The sequence below is a fragment of the Panicum virgatum genome, chromosome 9N (assembly GCF_016808335.1).
Source record: "Panicum virgatum strain AP13 chromosome 9N, P.virgatum_v5, whole genome shotgun sequence".
NCBI lineage: Eukaryota > Viridiplantae > Streptophyta > Magnoliopsida > Poales > Poaceae > Panicum > Panicum virgatum.
Genome location: NC_053153.1, coordinates 26,461,247 through 26,477,348, shown reverse-complemented (window position 1 = coordinate 26,477,348; position 16,102 = coordinate 26,461,247). Strand labels below are relative to the sequence as shown.

The 16,102-nt window shown below is 41.1% G+C and overlaps 1 long non-coding RNA gene and 1 other non-coding gene across 2 annotated transcripts; one reads left to right on the top strand and one right to left on the bottom strand.

Moving 5' to 3' along the window:
• The first annotated feature begins 791 nt into the window (after positions 1-791).
• On the top strand, positions 792-897 carry LOC120693588. The gene has a single exon (XR_005683050.1). It is a non-coding gene; the product is annotated as a small nucleolar RNA R71 (small nucleolar RNA).
• A 7,029-nt stretch (positions 898-7,926) lies between these two features.
• Positions 7,927-10,130, bottom strand: LOC120693542. The gene is made up of 2 exons (XR_005683014.1): positions 8,986-10,130; positions 7,927-8,094 (listed from the first exon to the last, which is right to left on the bottom strand). It is a non-coding gene; the product is annotated as an uncharacterized LOC120693542 (long non-coding RNA).
• Between the last annotated feature and the right edge of the window lie 5,972 nt (positions 10,131-16,102).

The window sequence follows — 16,102 nt, the reverse complement described above, 5'->3', positions numbered from 1 at the left end:
GGTACTTGAGAGCTGTCAACGGTCTGGTGGGGAAAAAGGATCCACGAGAGTTGTATTCCTAATATGTTCAATCTAGGCCTTGCGCCATAGAATGACATCGTGGACTGCCTTCTCCGTCCCCTAACAAAATCGAGCTCAAGATTTTCATTTCTCTGCCATCTTCCACGATCTGCTCCATGGTGACAACAGAGTAGCCGGGGGCATACCAGCCTACCATGAATTGTACCACCAGTAATCACCAGTAAGGGCGACCCTTAAGCTACCATTTCCTTTCACATGTAGCTCACATGCTATCTAGATTTGTATGGTCATACCATCCAATGGATATCTTTGGGAGACGGCCGCTGGCACGTTCTTTGGGGGCTCATCATCAGGTGCCGCCATGGATGCACAGCTGCTACGTCGCTGATAGGCTAGGCTAGTCACAACATTAAGCTGCGGCCCAGAGCCCGCCTACTGACTAAGAGAATGCACCACTACCTATTGGACCCTTTCGTCAATCTGCGCTTCTAGCTGTTCCACTTTCTTGTGGATATTCCTCAAATTTTTTGAGGAGGAGATCAATCTTCACAGCTAGCATGCTAGCTTCCTTGACGGAGTGCATGCCCTGCAGACGTGATTGGAGACGATCATCACTCCAACCTCGGTTGTTGGAAACCATCTTCTCAACTAGAGATGTAGCTCTTTTAGGGGTCAGAGAGAAGAAAGCTCCACCAGCAGCAGCGTCTACATGATCACAGGCTATCTGATTCAGCCCATTGTAGAAACTTTGTAATATGAGCCAATTATTCATCTCATGGTGCGGACAAGCTAGGACGTACTCCTAAAGTCGCTCCCAAGCTTCAGGAATGGTCTCATTGAATGCTTGCTAAAAACTTGAAATCCTTCCATGAAGGGCATTGGTTTTGCCCATTAGGAAGAACTTCGCGAGGAATGCCTTGGTGCAATTATCCCAGGTATTCACTGAACTCCTGTTAGCATAGAACCACTGCTTCGCTCTCCCTAGAAGAGAAAACAGAAACAATCGGAGCCAAATAGCATCTTGCGAAACTCCCTTGACAACAAAAGTAATGCAAAGCTTCAGGAATTGCTGGAGATGAGAGCTGGCATCCTCATTGGCCTTGCCACAGAAAGGGCTGGCCTGCACCATCATAACTAAGCTCATCTTGATCTCGAATTTCTCTCCCCCACTGCTGACAATAGGCCCGACAGGGACATTGCTCGCAGAAGGAGCGAGAAATCCCGGAGAGCCTTCTAAGCCATGGAGTTAGAAACAGATGGCGCACTGATGACTGGTTCTAATGCCGAGAGTGTACACTAAGGAGGCACGATACGAGGCCGAACTCTTATTAAGAGAGACTCTGGATTTTGCGTGAAGTTTTGTGGCAGATCAAGATCAGTCATACACTATCCTGTTTTCATCACAACAAAGGAGAAAACAAGCCAAGTTAGCCTGTTTAGGAAATGAATATTCCATTTTCCTTTTGTTCATGACCTTGCATAAACAATTAACCTATGCCTTCCCCGGCAACGGTGCCAAAAATACTTGTTGGTATTTCGTAACGTCTACTTCAGATACAGGGTCGTTCAGCCTGGTTCCGGTAATGGCATCAGAAATGCATGGCATCGGCACCGACAATGCCTCGACATTTCATATATTGATTACTAGAAACCAAACTATCATGAACCATGAATCATTCCACAAGCGAATGGAATCACCGGTGGAACATTATTTCGAGGTGTCATTTATATTTTGGTAGGGAAGGCAGTGACTAAATTGTGTAGGTAGGCAGGATGAACTAATCTCAATGGAATATTTAGATGCATATAAATGGGTAAGATAAATATGGATAAAGGTAGTGTGAAACACAAGTAAACTAAGCTCTGATAAAAGTAAAAAAAAAGAGGCAGGGAGCTAGGTAGATGTTAGTTAGTCAGGTCTCTCTAATGTTCTTAAGGCATTTATACAGTTTACTAGCACTTCATACTTTGCACAAAATATGGTTAGCCTCTATCTAGTTATCCCTAATACAAGGCAGAACTGTGCAAATGGCTGACAGATAAGATTATCAAACCATCACAGCATTTTATGACTCTTACCCCCCCCCCCAACCGAATGTGGAGGATTACGATGGCGCACTAAACAGGGCTATCACCACCTGCAGACTACCTCTTCAAGCCATGAGAAAGGGTGATATCCAGTAACACTTATCTAACCCAGACATCATGTCTACACTAGTAAGCGATACTCCAGTATCCTGTGCGGAGCCCCCACCCTTCGGATGGACAGACATCAAACTAGAGCAAACATACGAATAGTGGAGCATGCAAAAGCTAACTAGAACTAAGTCTCTAACTCTCTAACCAGGCAAAGCATATAGTAACAAAGCAAACTAATCATGAAATCTATGTCTGACACCGCAGGGCATAAATCATGCAAATATAAATAACTATAAGGTAAGTCAATTACACACGACCGAACATTACAAAAGAGAACTAGTAGAGAACCCATACCTATTCTCTGAAGCATGTCCGGCGACCCGACAACTACTTCACCTAAACTCCAATGGCCTAGAACTACTCAAGAGAGAAATGGAGCTAGAGCTTCAACTTGTGCTTGTCCTCATTCTTACCCCCCCCCCCTCATATTTATAGAGGGTGCAAATGGAGCGTCTTGCGCCGAGTTGCAGCTGCCCAGGCATGTTGAACCGACTTAAGGAAGAAGGGAGAAAGCTTCTTGCAGAGGCTGGAGGTCGGTGGCGCCTGGGCCCACTTGGACGACCATGGTGCTCGGCAGACTGCCAGGTGGGCCACACCACCTCCAGCTTTCTCTGGTGGCCTCCTACGTGTCCTCTTGTCAATGTTCCACATGCCTGGACCTCTGGTACGTCGGTTTGGTATTGTAACTGGGCTCTTTGATCCATGTGAGCCTGAGTTTTGCGCTCTGATTGCTCGACGATTTTTCCCGTGAGTCATAAGGCCCCCACAACCTGGATTTTAGTCCTTTTTCCAATATTTTGTAATCTCTAAGAGCATAGTGGGTTTTGGCTTTATTTAGGATAAATATGCATATAAAATATTTAAACACAAGATTTTCTAATCAGATTGATGCTTGAAATTGCTCGTTATCAAGCGTCAACACCTACTTAATGCTGAACGCACCCTCTCACCTAAGATAACACCTTGGTGGAACGCACACCCTTGTGGGCCGCAATTCCGCTTGGGCCTGCAAAACCGACCGGTCGGGACTTATGTACTCTGCCAGGAACAGGACTTATGTACTCTGCCAATAAACGGTCGGGCAACGAGCCCGTACCGAGCCACCGACTGCTGGCTCTGACGAATCGCCACCTTACACGTTGCCTCCTCCTTGACAAAGAGGAGGGGGGGTCATGGACGAATTCAGCACACTAACATACCCATGGATGGGTGTGACATATAAGGGCGGACGCCCGGGTCAAACTATCGTACAACCCAACCACTCCTCCCACGAGGGTAATAGAGCTTCCCAGAACCACAGTAAGGAACACTATTCTACCTGCCCGTCCTCACGAGTAGACAAGGGGGCCGTTTAGTTCCCAAAAATTTTCACCTCCCCTTTAAACACATGTACGAAGCACTAAATGTAATTAAATAACAAAACTAATTACACAGTTTGGATGTACACGACGAGATGAATCTTTTGAGCTTAATTAGTACATGATTAGCCATAAGTGCTACAGTAACCCACATGTGCTAATGATGCGGTCAAAGACCTCATAAGATTCGTCTCGCGGTTTCCAAGTGAGTTCTGAAATTAGTTTTTTAATTAGTGTCCGAAACACTCTCCCGACATCTGGTCAAACAGTCGATTTGACATCCAAAAATTTTCGTTTTTGGAACTAAACGGGCTCGGGAGTCATCATCTCAACACCATCATCGCAACATCATCATGCCCATGTCGCAGACACGCCATCATCAAGTTGGGGTGACAGGGCACTACCTGAATGACTGCCACACCGTACCCACCCACAGGTACACCGCTCTAGCTAACGAAGCATAACAAACAGGGACTATCAACACATAACAAAGGACAAGGGCGGTGGCTACCCGTACACTTCGACTGGAAGGTTTGATGACCCTGACCGCTGGACCAGGAAGCCCTGACTGGGGGGCGCAGAATCCCATTCTTCCCATAATCTTTTGTAGTTGTTGTTGGGCCACTCGACCTACTGGGCCCTCGACATGACCTATGGTGAAGTAGCAGCTGACACCACTCGGGCCAGCCCCAAGCTACATGCTGCAACCTAGGGTTAACAGGTAGGCTCGGAAGGGAAAGTGCAGAGGAAAAAATTGTTTGAGGAAACAAAGAGGAGCGGATGGAACATGCTTTCTGAAAACCATGCTTGGGGAACTGTAAACAACCCCCCCCCAGCAAACTATCCCAAAATCTAAACTAACTACATCCTGAATGTTTTACCACGGCGCTTCCTCCACACTGGCCAACGACATGGGTGGAGGTGGATAGACCCTCAGCCTGATTCTTCGATTCAACCTAAGGCTCGGAGGCTACTCCATATGGAGTGCGATTTTCATGCATCCCATAGAGAAGATAACTTTTTGAAGACTTGAAATCTACTCGGGTTAGAGCACCACACAGCTAGAAAAGTACTCGAAAGATATATTCAAGATGAAGCTCTACAGAATTCAAAGATGACTCTAGAAGTACTCAGAAGCCTGCAGTAGATTGCCGGATCTGGAACTTGAAGGTAAAAGAAAGGACACAAGACACGGATTTAGACAGGATAGAGCCATCAGGGTAGTGTAATACCCAATATCATGTTTAATTTAGAATTTTCTATGTTGCGCCCTATGCTTGGGTGTTGAGTTGCCCTAGTTTACGCTTGAGTTGGTTCTCTGTTGAATCTGCCGATCTTGGTACCCCAGCCCTCCTTTATATAATTCATAGGGTGGGATTTTAGTCGGTTACAAAGTAGGAGTCCTACTCGGATTACGTGGCAGAGTCCTAGTGGAATTACAGAGGAATCCTAATTGGAGTCTGACTTCTTCCTTCTTTGCATGTAGCTTCCTTGTGGGTACTAGGAAACCTATCTTTGACAAGCCCCTGGGCGCTTCGTAGCCGAGTGTTGCAGGCTTCCGAGTACTTATGGAGTTATCTTCAAATTCTTCAGTACTTCATCTTGAATATATCTTCCGAGTACTTTTCTAGCTGCTTCAGGGCGGCATGGTGGTCTTGTCCAAGCAGATTTCAAGTCTTCAGAAAATTATCTTCTGTCTGGGCTGCGATGAAAATCACACTCCATATGGAGCAGACCCCGAGCCTTAGGGTCCATCTTGAATTTGAATCTTTTCCCTTTGCCTTCCAAATATATTTGAAAAACAAAACATGGATGATATGTATCCTGCAGCCTCTGAGTCTTGAATCGAAATCCGGAATTAAAAAAAACCAAACATCATGGCATGCATTAGAATTTTGTCTTGATGTTAATTTAGATTATTCAATCAGAAAATTAAAAATCACTTTTTTGGATAAAAGATGGTTAAAAAATAATTTGTACTCAAAAGCGAATATTTTTCCGTGGACAACATTTCGTCTTCTGAGGAATTACTGAATTGTCATCACGCTGGTTATTTAACCATGCAGTGGCTTACGTTAAATCTCAGTTTTATTGTACTACTGATACCGCTTCTGCTCCAGTGCCGTCGCCGCCACAATCATCAAACTCCAATTTCCATAACTTCTCAATCTAGATCCCCTTTTCGCACTCAAGCTCATCACCCTTCTCCGAAGCCTCCAAGCATATGCTATCGAAGTAGCTCGTGACATTTCGGATGGGCAAATCAATGGCTAGCGACCTGGGGGGAGCGCAAGAGGGAGGAGCGAGGAAGAACCTGTGGAAAAGTTCTCAATTTGGAGCCAAAGTAAGTGCACTGATTTTGATCTTCAACGTTTGGTTGATGAGGGATTCGAAGGTTATCTTTCCATCCTTGCGATCACGAGACACTCAAGTCCTTCGTCTCGTGTCAATCGGAGGTTGCCATCCCCAACACGATCGAGAGAGTATACTATAATAATGTTTGAGGAGCCAGGACTTCGAATCCAGCACTAAAGGTCACTTGTCTAGCTACTGAGGGCATGCCAATCTAAAAACTTAATTGGTGTAAACATACCTAACCATGCAATCCGTGGAATTCGAACTCAAAAACTCTCGCCTCGCTGGTGCATAGGTTTCTTACCATTCTATCCACACACTACAACATGTAACTCTACACAGGATGCTTTCATTTTGAACTAACGTGCGGAAGACCTTTTAGTCCCAATTGGTGTTACCATCCAGAACTAAAAGTCTAGACTTTTAGTCTCGAATGGGAGGCTCCAACTAGAAATAAAAAGTCCTCCTACCATCTAGCGGTTGGATCTGGAACTAATACCTTCGTTAGTCCCGAATCCAACCTCAATCGGGACTAAAGAAAAAAAAACAAAGAGGGATTCTGCGGTAGCGAGCAGCCAGCGGCTTGCGGCGCGTGCGGGCATGCATATGGATTGCAGATTACGAAAAGGCACTATATATTCTGCTACAATGCGACCCGTGCAGCTCTACTTTCCAGTGAACATGCTTATACGCGTACTTATTTACTCCCTCCATTTTAATTTACATTTCGTATTAAGTTTTTTCTAAATTAAATTTGAAAAACTTGACCGAATGTATAGAAAGAAATAATAATATTTGCAATACTAAATTTGTTTCATTGAATTCACCATGAAGTATATGTTGATGGTGCATATGTTGGATATTACAGTTGTTGCTACATTTTTCTATAGACTCGTACAAAATTAGTCAAATTTGACTTAGAACAAATCAAATACGATATGTAAAAAACGAAGAGAGTATTCTTAGATAATTTTTACAATTTATTGAAAAAAATAAGAGTCGTTCATCTGACAGAATCGTAAGGTAATCAAGTTAGAAAGTACTTGGAAGTACCTAAATTAAAGTACATGGTGGTATAAAAATGTGGGACCAAATACAAAAGTGGGACCAAATACTAATTTAATTTAATTAATTTTTGTAAATACCTTCAATTGATCAATGGCTAGAAAAAGTTTCAAAGCAAAAGTATTTAAAAGTACCCATTGGCACTTTACAATCATTGTAACAAAGTTAGTATTCTAAACGGCGGCCAAGCTGCAGCCCGTGCTGGACGCAAGCACACAACTGAAGCAAAGCAGTAGTAGCGATGCCTATGTGGAGCTCCATCCTCCACGCAAATAAAGCAGGCCGCGCATCGAGCACTTGCTCGCCGGCTGGACGGTTACTTTGAGCTACAGTACCTAGCTAGCTAGCAAGACTGCAAGAGAACTTTACTACAGATCGGAGGCAAGGACGGAGCATGGCTGCAGCACGCATGCCCGTTCCGGCCGGCAAGATGCCGGCCACTGGCTTGCTGCGACCCTTCGTTCTGATAGCCAAGCAAAACTAAATGCGCGTGCAGCTAGCGTCATCGCTCTCGATCGGGATAGCTATTCAAATCGAGGATGTGTCTCCACATCAGTCGATTGATATCTCGTTATCTGTCAACCACCGTAGCTACTAATGTATTTTCACGTTCCCAGACCAAGGGTCCATATCGATTAATACATTAGTAGCGCACTACTAAGATTCAAGACAGTCATATCGACCAAGCTAACGGGTCTATTTTTTTCTGTTTGTTGAGGATCCGTCAAGCGCGTTTGAGCATTAATGGATCAATTTGCACATCTCTGCAGCAAACATTACAGGTACACCTAAAGGCAGATAAAGTTGTCCAATTTTTAAACATATTTCAGAGACAGCTTATACTACCATGACCCAAGAGAAACCTGAAGGCCATGGCAAATGCAGTTGAGTTTGTTCTCACAAATAATGACCCGTAGCTGCAATGCCATGAACAAACCTGAAAAAAGTGGCAATTAAGTGCTCACAGCTATATATAGTACAGGAAGACAAGTGACAGTTAAACCATGCTACAGAATCTTAACACATACAACACAAGGACAAAAAAAATTCGTAACGAGAAGATCTGCCAGCCTGACCATAGCCTGAATTGATAGTCCTGTGATTGAGAAACATGCTTATCAATTAGCTAGCACAAATACACAAAAATAATGAGATGATCAGTCACATGTGACCTGTTTGTAAAACAATAATAGTTCTTGTATACTTAAATTTAACATTTTTAATTATTAAAAATGGTAGATCCTAGATACATATCAGCTAAGCCTAGACATGCATATATAGTCATATAGCAACAAAGGTCCATTTTTAGCTTAAAAAACAACACAAACACAATAAGTTCTAACAAATCTGTGGGCTTACAATTTTGCGGTTCAAGGAGAAGCAACTCCCTCGCCAAAAAAAATATTATGCCTTGGTTAAGGGCCAACAAGGAAAAAATCACATTAATTATTTTTTTTCTTGCAGTTTTGTTATTCCTTATCCTCTATCCAAACCCGATCAAACTAAAATATAAACAAAAATTTACACCCACTCTAGACTGTGAGATTGCAGAGTGCACTAGCAGTGTCAATCTCATATACACTATTAGTTTGTTTCTCAAGTGGCAGCTGAAAAATAAATAAAGAATTTACAGTGTAAAATCCATATACACGACCAGTTAGTTTTTCAACTGGCAGGTGAGGCTGTAGCAAATTGCCTAATAAAGACACAATATATATGTATTAAAAGAAAAAATGAGCAATGGTTTTTTATCATACAAGTATTTTGGAACAGTTTAGGTAATGATCTTTGTAGAGAGAACATGAACATACTGACATGCACACTAAATTGATCACTTGCAAGGAGAAAAATTAATAAACAGTAGCACCCAAGGTACTGTATATCGAAAGCAATTGGAGCTTAGAGGGATGGATGATAACAAGGAAAGGGTACAGTATAACAATGGGAGCAACATGATCTTAGAAAAATATTTGTCTAAGATGTGAACCTTTGTTGTGTGATGCTAGCGACATCTCTTCCACTATTTTGTTGTGTCAATGCCTGCACAGAAAGGGAATCTCATGCATTGGGTACTATCTTCATTCTCAGGGAGCACATCACTTCAATAATTCAGCCATTCCCGTGCCTGCATAAAAGGGAAACCATGCATCAACTTGTCTCTTGGTACTTGCATTGAATAATTGGACGGCATATAGCACTAGAAGCATGGCTCCACAAGAAAGGTAAACAGAACAGAGATGACTTTAACACAATTCATGTCATTTTCTTCTATATAAATTATTTCCCCATAATTCAACCTATTAGCATCTTCACTCGTTTCAAGAGTAGAGTACTTTTCTCACCAAAAGAATCCTAGGAAGAAAAATGGAAATTAACTATTGAAAAGAACAAAAACCAAATTTATAGAGAAAGATCAATTAATTACATAACTCCTAGCTGTGTAATATTTATACAAAATAAGGTTAAGTTTCAATGGCATAGGTGGACAAAAAGAAAATAGAATCTAGGTGCGAAGCCTGCAACAGAAGAGGAAATACCCTAATAGTCAACTTGTGATTTTAGAAAAAAAAGAAAATTATGATAATGCTCACAACAAACAACATAGACCATATTTTCCTCACTTTGTTACTACTCTTAGATTCATCAAAATACTTATAACCATCGAACCACGGTGTGCTTACATAAACCCATCAAAATGACAAATAAAATAAACAGGCTCCAGAGTTTTATATGAATTACAAAGTATAAGATAGTTCAGCTAATGAAACCCCAAAAAAATGGCATAGGCCACACACAGAAATTTTAGATTATTTCAATGGATTACAAAAGCATCAGATTGTGCATGCAAGTGGTTAAACCCTACAAGGTGACATGCTATAGAAAAATTATGATAATGTTATTTGTATTTTTACAGTAAAAACTTCACCCACATGCGTGCTTGCATATTTACAGTAGAAAGAAAAGTTACAATATTATGTTAAGGCGTATTTAGTTTACTAGTATAATTTATTTTTCATTTTCTAACTAAACTTAAATTTACAAACTTGATTATCATGTTAATTTTATGACAGTTGGTGGCAGCACATCATGAAAACTAAACCTCAAAAGCTGAAAGGCTTTACATTTGATTCTACAAGAGAATTAAGCACATTATTTTAACAAGCAACAATAAAATGCCTAAATTAAATATATGCATAATACAAAACCTTTCTCTTTTTCATTGATCGCATATGTCTATAAGAATATGCAAAGAGGATATATGCAAGTTTACCTAACAAAAATAATCAAAAGACACATAAAATCTAATAAATGCAAAAACTTTACATAGAAAGAATATTGAAATTGACAAAATTCACTGTGTAAATTTCATATAACCATCATGCAGGTTTTCCATTAGCACAAAATGTGACAAGCTGATTAATACCTGCAGCAGAGATTCATTGGTTAGTCTACTGTTAGCCGCTGAATTGCAAAAAAGAGGAATCTTATATATGCAAATCATAAAGACAAAAGGGGACTTACACACCTAACTAATATGAGTGTTATGTTTCCATTTATATATTAATATACTTATATGCCATACTATTTTTCTGTAAAAATTCCAGAAGAACAAAACTAAGACGTAATACAAAGATTATTATAATACGTACAAAATAAAAGGTATGACATTATTGAACCCACTTAAACCTTACATGTAGTTTTTTCAGATTACACACAATGCACAAGAACAAGTTCCATAGGCTAAACAATTGATGAAGCTGAAAAATATTTTTTCTCGAATATTACATTTTACAACCCACATAGATGCATGTGATGTATGGTCAACTAACCATCTCCCTAGGTTCCTCAATCACATGTAAGCTGAAACAACAGAAAAAGGCCAAAATTCATCAAGCATTCTCGAAAAACATTGTGACCATGCTAACCATCTTAACAGGAGGCACTGGAATGCTTGAAACCCAACCCCATCCTCACCAACACATCCATCGGCAACATGCTGATGTGTTGTAGGCAAAACTGCCCTCCCTCCCTCCCTCTTTCTCAGTAAGTCTCACACAAAGCAACAAAATCAGAAAGCAATTAACTAAAAAATTAGATTTAATTAGTACCCATATAGATTACGGAGCAAAAGTGGAACCTAATTGCCCCAAAGCTGAAAACAGCAGAACGCAAAAATGTATTTAATATCCCCATAAAAACACAAAGAGTAGTCTGCTGGTTAGTCTAAGTCAAATTTAAATAAGATACTTCTCCTTCAAAAAAAATTGAAATAGGAAAGAAAATCATAGTATAATTATGTTAAAATTACAGAAGTTGCAGCAGTGTAATATTTATACATACTACTTATTGCATCGTGGAGGTAAAAAGCAAAAAGAGAGCCCTCATTAATTACTGGCTAACAAAAACTAAGACCACACAGTGCAAGTAACATGTGTTAAGACAAAGCTAACAATAATAAGCATAGATGGTTGCACAGTAGCTATAACTAAAACAATGTTACTGGGTAGCTGCTGGACTTCTCTTTAATTACAAAATCAGTGATGAAGAACTAATGACACTTTAATCCACCAGAATGGAGGCTAAGATTACTTCTCTAAACATAAGAGCCAGCGGTCATGTATTCTATTGGTCAAAAGCATCAAAAGGCTACCTACTGCTTCTATTATTCTACCAAAAATGAATCAACGTTGAGCTGCACTGAACCAAACTACTAAACGTTTAGAGAAACAAAATCAGCCGAGCAGTTGAATTAAAGAAGCTATTGCCACTTTCCTGCTTAGTTAAGAAATGGAGAACAATTTTGACAGAAACTTTTTGACCGAGGCTAGTTGATATGCAGAAATTGAACCCATGTAAACTGGAAATCTCCAATTTGAATCTAACCACAGATCGAATACATCCATGCCACAAATCCGTATCACACCACTACTCCAGTCAATCCCTACCCCTCCCCCACCTACCCACACACACTACTAGATTCAAAATTTTATCTAAAATTGCAAAGAAAAAACACAAAACGAGCAAACCCTAGATACATTGAAGATGCTAATCTGTTATGCGAGCCACTAATCCTAGAATCCTCACGCGCACACAAAAAATAGTACAAACAAAAACCTACAGAAAACAAGCTTATCTGGTTAATCGAGGGGGCGCCTGATTACATCAAGACCACGGGAAGTTGCCCACCCCCCCCCCTCCCCTCTGATACTGCACTCCGATGAGGCACGCAGACACGGCGGGGATGGTCACAGGTTCGCCCTCGTCTCCTGCTCCCCCTCCTCTCGATCCAGCGGCGAGAGAACCTGCCGCATGCTGTAGCTGCCTCCTATCTGGCTTCCCCCTTGAACGATGGAAACAAGGCGTCAAATGGGGAGCGGTGCTTTTTGAAAGAGAAAAGGAAATGGTGGACGGTTAATGACCCGTTAACATTTTTGCAGACCCGATAGGGTGAAACGGGGCACAAACAACAGACACAGCGAGCCCGATAGGCTAAAATACACAGAAGACGATCTCCTCCATCCGTATTAGATCGGACGCAATAGCGCGTCGATTGAGAGCTAACACAGATTTCAATCAGTTGACAAGGAGCAAATCTCTTCAAATTTACATCATCTCCTCGATCAGGTATTCAGGTGCATATATATATTTAGTGGAACTAACATACTATTGCCACCCCGGCCCGCTACAGTTGATGCATGTGATCTTCCACAAACCATCGAGCTCGATGATCTCAGCTTTAGTATATTTGTTCTCCTTCCTAATTTCTTTAATTCTTTCTCTCGACATACAGCAGGCTGTGATATGATAATCTAACAGCATAGAAATCAGCAGAGTTGTACGTGAAGCAAGTATATAGAGCAAGCTATCTCTTCAAAGTACAGCCATGCATGTACTGCAACCATCGGTGGTGACGGTTAGCATTCAAAAGAACTGCTTTGATTTCTTAGTCCAACGCATGTAAAGTAGGAAGCACAAAACTTCGTGGAAGTAACCGCACTGACCACTCGGCCGGGCAAAAACACTAGCCTTGGGGCTTTGCCCTAGCGGCCTTCCAAATCTGTGAAACATCACTCTCCCACACTGTCACACATCACGCATCATCATTGCATTGCTTCTCCCAAACCATTCTCCACCACCACTTTCACATACTCCAACCTACACGCCGTACAAATCAGTAAGGCTACAGCACATGCAGCACTACTACGGCACATCAGATGAAAATAAAGAACGGCATCCACATCCTATACATACATCACACCAAAAAATCGGGACTCTGCTAGGACGAACGATGACCCAGAGAGCCGATAAAAACAAATCCAATTTTGAAGGCAGGTACCTATAAATTTAGACCTCTAGCTAGGATAACCACCAAATGAGTGCACATCCACTATCACTCGATCTGTCAGGCTTCACGCATCCTCATGGTCCATCGATCGATCTGACCCGGCCCCTAGCCAGGGTCCAGCAACGTATCCTGGATCCTGAAAACGACTTTGCATTATCGTACGAAAATTCCAAGAATTCCAAACAGACATACTATATCACACCACCCACTACTTTACTAGCTAGTGTTTCGATCTGCACATGGAGGACCGGAGGGAGGGTAGACGTACCAGCTATTATTCTGTACCAGTGCATATGTGCTGGTTTTGACAGATCTGTGTCATCATGTCTATCTTGATTGCAAAAGCCTTACAGGATAAGGGACGTCAGTGGCCGTGATTACCCGCGCTTGATTAGTGATGTACTGATGAACAATACTCGTCCCTTGATATTGATAGTAAAAGAGATCATAGTTTGTGGCGCCAATACTATGAATTATATATGACGCATAGAGTTCGTCACTGATTTGTTAATCCATTGTGGTGATGCAAAAACCAAGAGACGTGATTGACATTTATTGACAAGGTATTTGTGGGAGCAACTATAGGAAAAATCCTTTCTACGCTCGTTTAACTTGTAGCTACTTCCATATGCGTATCTCATGATGTAGGACGTATCTGATCTAGCGATATGTATGTGGAGTATGTGATCATACTTATTTTTATATACTAGTACTATGGTATAATCATACAATATTTTAAAAATAAGGATGCTATTCATTAATAATATATATCCCTTTGAAGTATATTAGAATTAGTATATGAATATACCCAAAATAATATGATATATATATATACACACACACACACGTTATGTATGTGACCATACATAAAGTATATGGTCATACTTGTTTTTATATACTAGTACTATGGTATAATCATAAAATATTTTAAAAATACGGATGCTATTCATTAATAGCTCCTGTGGCACCTAGCCTTTGTACTTTCACAAAGAGGCAGGGACTAAAACTTTACTCCTATGATATTGGATGTTTGCATACTAATTAGAAGTATTAAATATAGACTAATTATAAAACCAATTGCATAAATGGAGGCTAATTGACGATACGAATCTATTAAACATAATTAGTCCATGATTTGATAATGTTTAGTAGATGCATCTCATCAATTAGCCTCCACTTATGTAATTAGTTTTATAATTCCCCAAACATCTTATGTGACGGGACTAGAGCTATATTCCAAATAGGGAAACTAAACATGCGCTAAGTGTAAAACTAATTGTATTAATGAAGACCATTTCATGAGATAAATCTATGAAGCCTAATTAATCTATAATTAGCATATATTTACTGTAGCACAATATTGTCAAATAAAGGACTGATTAGGCTTAATAGATCCATCTCACGATTTAGCCCCAAGTTATACCATTAATTTTGTAATTAACCTATTTTTAATACTAGGATTGGTGCTGTGGTGGAGGCACCTTTAACCGTAGCGATCGACGATCGGATGCCTATGTGGAGCTGCATCTTCCACGCAAAGCAGGCAGAGCATCATCCAGCACTCGGCCGGCGGTTACTTTCAGCTACAGTAGCTATAGCTAGCCAGCTACTGAACGTTACCATGGATCGCAGGCAAGGACGGAGCATGGCAGCAGCAGCAGCACGCATGCCCGTTCCGGCAACATGCCAGTACCGGGCAGTGGCTGCAAATGGCTGGCCCTTCTTATCGCCAAACAAAATGCGCTTGCAGCGGGGCGTCATTCTCGGGACCTCGCTCACATCATCTGGATTTGGGGCGGAGTGGAACACTCACTATTCGCAGTGGATTCGGTCTCCCACATCATCTCGATGCCTGATTTATCGCCGCTTTGTTCTGTTCTCCGTCCTTTCTTTTCTCTCTGGATGGACATCACGTCAAGTCGTCATCGTAACGTACGTACAGGCTTTGTGATATGAATATATGATGGAGATCGATCGAGTTGGATATTATTCTAGACATATGTAGCTTTTGTTCTGCACGTAGCAGTCAAATTATTGATCGAACTATGACTAAAAATTACTAAACCAAGTTGTTAAATTACTGAATCACGTTTAGTAAAATAGTGTTAAGTAATTACGCATAGTAGTTATTACTGAAAATTTGTTCAGGAATTAGTTGGATGTGTGTGTCTATATATGGGGAAATTCAGGATATATGACTACTTTCCCAAGGTGTTCAAGAAATAGCACTAGAAATACATGAATTTACAGAATAACACTGGTTTCATCAACCGAATCTCAAAAGCACACTATATCTACTTTCCCACTCTTTTATTTAATTCTGGTCACTTTTTATAACTACAAATAGACTAACTTGCCCCTGCTACATGGTAAGTGTGCTGGCATCCCTTTCTATCCTTTCCATCAAGTTTGAACACCCTGGGTATGTATATGTATGTATATAAATATCTCTTCGAAATATATAGCCATATATATATAGTAGTGTACAGATACCGCAACGATCGGTGGTGACGATTAGCAACTGCTTTTCCCCCGTCCGACGCAAAGCAGCAGGAAGGGCGAAACTTCGTGGAAGCAGCCGCACTGACCATTTTGGCAAAAACACTAGCTCTGGGCCTTCGCCCTAGCGCCTTCCAAACGCGTGAAACATCTCTCCCTCGCACATCACGCAGCATCATCCATTCATCATTGCTTCTCCCAAACCAACCTCCACCACTTTAGGGCCGTATAGGGGTGGTAATGGGCCATGGCCCTAATG